Below are 5,317 nucleotides of genomic sequence, written 5' to 3'. Positions count from 1 at the left end.
ACCCTGATGAGTGGGATTGGTGCCATATAAAAGAGGTTTCAAAGAGATCCTTCTGCCATGTGAGGACACAACGAGAATCATCTTATTTGACCATGCTGGCACCCCAACCTCAAAATTCCAGATTCCAGCAGAACTGTGAGAAACAAATATCTATTGAATATAAACTGCCCAGTCTGTGGTACTTTGTTATTGCAGCCCAAATGGACTAAAACAGTTGATGAGTTGTATAACCTTCAGTAAATTGTTTTAATAGTATTTAGAAATGAAGAGAAAAGGTAAAACCTTGTATTACTTTATTGTTTTTCACAACTAAATTTAATGAAACTAAGTGAATAAAATAGCTCAGAGATGGAGCTGATTGATGGATATGATTGTTTTTGAAACTCCTAATTACTAATTACTCCTAAAAACTCCTAAGTAACCTAATTACTGTTGTAGAGTTTTACTTCAGCATAGATTAATATACTATATATTAATAATAAAAATCTAAATAACTCTGCATAGCCATTATCTAGGAAATCAGATAGTTTCCTTTTATTTTTGAGTGGGAGGGAAATCATTAAAAGGATTAAGAAGTCATAATTAGAAAAAATATATATGTACCTAGTGACAGAGCTTTCATTCAGGGGACTGTGAAGGAAATAGTATTAGTAGTTTGACAATGTGCAGGTTCCTAGAAGCCTTCCTCAATGACCACCTCCCACTCAGGGATAATAAGGGACCAGTTGCCTAATTATCCACTGGATTAGAAATGCAAGTATTTGAAGATTATGTAGACTTTTATAATCTGTGTTTTTTCTTTTTCTCTTTACTCTTTTTCTTTTTCAGCTCATATGCTTGTTTGGGGAATATTTATAATTTGAGGAATAAGAGCCTGAAGATATAGTTTTTCAACTTTCTAAGTTTCAGGAAACAAACTACTCAGTTCAAGGGACCGAGGGGCCACTAATCTCTCTAATTAAAGCCCACACTACACAGTTTTGGGAATGTTTGCTATCCATTTAAATAACCCTAAGGAAAAATGTTTTGATATTTCACTTGGGAGTTGAGGGTTCAGAATGTAAACTTAAGCTAAAGTATGTATTGAAGGTTATATCATTTGAACTTCTCTACTAAAATTACATAAATATAGTTTGTTTACCTGCCAGTTTCAGTAGTTACCAATTAGGGAACATTGTTCTAATGTAAATATTCTGATTATTTATTTTAATCATGCTATATTGAAGCATATAAAAAAATAGAAAAAAATAGACTCTCCAGTATGTACCACCATATTCATTTTGGATTAATTTTTTAAAGATTTTATTTATTTATTTTGAGGGAGAAAGTGCATGAGAGAGAGTGCACAAGCAGAGGGGAGGGGCAGAGGGAGAAGGAGAAGCAGACTCCCTGCTGAGGAGGGAGTCTGATGTGGGACTCCATCCCAGGACCCTGGGATCATGGCCTGAGCTGAAGGCAGACACTTAACTGACTACTGACTGAGCCACCCAGGCACCCTGGGTTGTTTTTGTTTGTTTGTTTGTTTGTTTGTTTGTTTGTTTTTTTAAGATTTTATGTATTTATTTTGCAAGAGAGGGAGCATAGAAGGAGGGACAAAGGCAGGGGAGAGAGAGAATTTTAAGCAGACTCCACCCTGAGCAGGGAGCCCCACGTAGTTTTCTCAATCTTACAACCCTGAGATAATGACCTGAGCCAAAATCAAGAAGACTTGAAACCAACTGAGCCACCCAGGCACCTCAGGATTATTATTTTAAAGCAAGGAAAAAAGAAAAGGAAGAGAAAGGAAGCAGAAGGGAGGGAGAGAAGGAGGGAGAGAAGGAACGAGCTTCCTGAACTACAGATTGATCTTCTCTCATTCTCCTTCCTCAGAAGTCATCTATATGCTGAAAAAGCATACATCCTTCCATACTTAAAGATTCTTTACCAAGGATGCTTAAATGCTCACCAAATGCAAATCTCCAAGCATATGGCTTGTCCTCTCCTTAAGCCTTTTGCTGTGATTATTTCTGGGGAATTTCTGAGTATTTGAGAAAGAGAAGAAATTCATTTTCTGTTATTCAGTGGGTTTTGGTAGAGGTAGATAATTTCACATAAGGTGGAGTTTTGAAACAACTGTATACTCAGAACAAAAAGAAGAAACATGATATTTTCTCAGTTAATCCAGAATTGTGAAACAGAGAAGGCTGCATTAAAGAAATAATAGTATCTATGTGAAACATTCCTTCATTATGCATTTGTATTAGTTTAAAGGAAGGGTTGTATCTTGTAGAGAAAAATGCATTGACCTAGGAATCAGATATCTTGACATTCTCTCAAATCTGTCATAGATAGCAAGCTTAGCATAGGCAATTCACCTCAATTTCTTCAAATGTAAAGTAATGGACTAGATGTATATTTTTGTAGGTCTTTTACAGCTTGAAAATCGTATCATTCTGAAGGCTTAGATTGTATCATCCCTTATCAATTGAAAAGAAATGAGAAGTACAGAAAATATTGATTTATTTCATCTGTGCATGATCCAGAAAATATCACTAATAAAATAATTTCTTTTGGGCACTGGATTAGTTGCATTGCATCTTGGGACCTGAAGAATTCTATATATAGAACAGGATTATGGAAATCTATTAACCTGTGGCATTTACACATGTTGCATTTTACAAGAAATATTTAAAAGGAGGAGGGTGAAGAGTTTGCACAGCACTTGTCAACATTTAACCTTAAATATGTCAAAAAAATATGAGCCATTATGTTTGTTTGAACAATATATTCACAAATCCATATAGTTACAGTGATTCTAACTGTACATAATATTTGATACAAACCCATTTATGGTCAAAATCTGAAGAGATGATTTTTAAATTAAATAATTTAAAATTCATTTAGACACTATATAAAGCATTAAAACAGACCTATATCAAATAATTTGCTCAGCCATGCTTTAGAATCATTGGGCAATAATGTCTTAAAATTTTTTTTGAATCATAAGTTGTTCAAAAATACGTCTTTCAAACATGGTTATATATATATATCTGGAGACCTAATTTGTCGTAACAACATTTTACACACTTTAGAGCTGTGGAAGAAGACTCTGAGTTCTCTGTACTCTTCAGGGATGGATCCTGTGGTGGTGGAAAATGAGCTCAAGCTGAACCAGCAGTTTGCTAATGCACATCTGAATTCTACCGATTATTAGCATGGAGGAAGTACAGCCTGCAAAGGGTGCTATATTCCTCCTCCCTTAAGAAACAGAGAAGTTACTAAAAGACTCTGATAAAGACAGTTCATAGTGATTTCCAATAAAGGATGTATAAAACAGTTTTGAGGTTCATAGTGATTCAAGGGGAAAGTCTAATTTTTCAGTGATTGTGGGAGTGGATAAAAGGAGAGGTTTGATGATCATGGACAAAGAGACTGATAGCATTGGCAGCCATGATTACAAAAGTGGCTCTGACAAACTTGAACATGGTGGAAACAGTTGCTGTATAACAAATCAGATGAAGATGATTGGTCAAAACCACTCGCACCTAGTGAATGCTTGGAACAGAAACTCTTTTTGGAGATAAGACTAGATTTAATTTTGAGAAATATGACATTCCAACTGAGGCAACAGGCAACAACTGTCTCTCACATACTGAGAGTTTCAGTGATGTTGAGATGGGAGAAATCATCTTGGGAGACATTGAGCTTACCTGTTATATTCACCTCACTCCAATGCAGAAGGAAAAGACACTTGATGACTTCTACCCAAACAGGGTTTGTAAAAACTACAGCATTTCTTTTGCCCATCTTGAGTCAGATTTATTCTGATGATCCAGGAAAGAATTTGAGAGCCATAAAAGAAAATGGAAGGTTTGGGATCTGCATACCAGTTTCCTTGGTATTAACACCGACAGAGAATTGGCAGTGCTGATCTATGAGAAAGCCAGAAAATTTTCATACCAATCTAGGATTCATCTTTGGATTATTTATGGTGGTGCCGATATCAGTCAGCAGATTTGAGACTTAGAACATGGATGCTACTTGTTAGTAGCCACTTTGGAGGCCTAGTAGATATGATGGAAAGAGGAAATATTGGATTAGACTTTTGCAAATACTTGGTGTTGAATAAAGCTGAAAGAATGTTGGATATGGAGTTTGAAGCTCAGATATGTGAAATACTTGAACAAAATAGCTTGTCATCAAAGGGAGTTGACCACACCATGATATTTAGTGCTACTTTCCCTAGAGAAATAAAGATGCTTGCTCATGATTTCTTGGATGAATATATCTTTTTGGCTGTGGGAAGATTGGTTCTATGTCTGAGAATATCACGCAGAAGGAGTCAGACAAATGATAATTTCTGCTTGACTTTCAACAGGCAAGGATTCACTGACCTTAGTGTTTGAGAATAACAAAAAGAGTGAAGATTCTGTGAAGGATTTATTATACCAGGAAGGATATGCTTGTACCAGTGTCCATGGAAAACAGTCTTAGAAAGACAGAGAAGAGCTTTCATCTGTTCCTCTCAGGAAAAAAGCCCAATTCTAGTGGCTATAGCAATAGCATCAAGAAGACCAGAGATTTCAAATATGAAACAACTTTTCAATTTTGACTTGCAATGATAATGAAGAAATGTGTATCACATTGGCTGTACAGAATGTATAGGAAAACTTGGCCTTGCTACCTTGTTCTCTAATAAGAGGAACATGAATATTACCAAGGATTTGTTGGATCTTCTCATAGAGACTAAACGAGTAGTGTCATCCTGGTTAGAAATATGGCCTATGAATACCACTACAAGGATAGCGATTGTGTACATCCTAGGAGTGGTAGGTTCAGTGGAGAATTTGGTGCCAGAAACTACCAACATAGTAGTGGTCCAGCAATTCCAGCTTCTGTAGCAACTATGTGTATGAGCAGTTGCCACAGTGTTAGCAACTCTGAGCAGTAGCAGAGAGTTTGGTGGAGATGGATTTGGAGGTTTTTATAGCAATGATGGATTTGGAGGAAATTTTAACTCCCAAGGGGTTGACTGAATCTGCTTTGCAGAAGATTGCCCTGCCAAACAAGCTGATATGGAAACCACATGTAACTTAGCCAGACAAAACCTTGTATAGCCTCAGAAACTCACAACAGATTACCCACTGTGATAGTCCACCGATTTTTTTTTTTCCTTAAGGGAGCTGAAGCTCACCAGAAGAGATGAGAAGAGTGATCAGAAGCCCTCTTCAGAGATTGTTTGAAGACTTCCATTGCTGTAATTTAGATTAACTGCCCTCTTGCCTACCCCTATCCTGAGCTGCATTTATAATTTTGTGACAGGATTATCTGTTTGTTA

The 5,317-nt window shown here is 36.4% G+C and overlaps 1 pseudogene; it reads left to right on the top strand.

Annotated features, from left to right (window-relative positions):
* The first annotated feature begins 3,085 nt into the window (after nt 1-3,085).
* Nucleotides 3,086-5,015, top strand: LOC103677540 (annotated as a pseudogene).
* Nucleotides 5,016-5,317: the final 302 nt, after the last annotated feature.

The sequence above is a fragment of the Ursus maritimus genome, unplaced genomic scaffold (assembly GCF_017311325.1).
Source record: "Ursus maritimus isolate PB19 unplaced genomic scaffold, ASM1731132v1 scaffold_10, whole genome shotgun sequence".
NCBI lineage: Eukaryota > Metazoa > Chordata > Mammalia > Carnivora > Ursidae > Ursus > Ursus maritimus.
The sequence above is the reverse complement of the archived record's forward strand: the minus strand, read 5'-3'. Positions and strand labels throughout refer to the sequence as shown.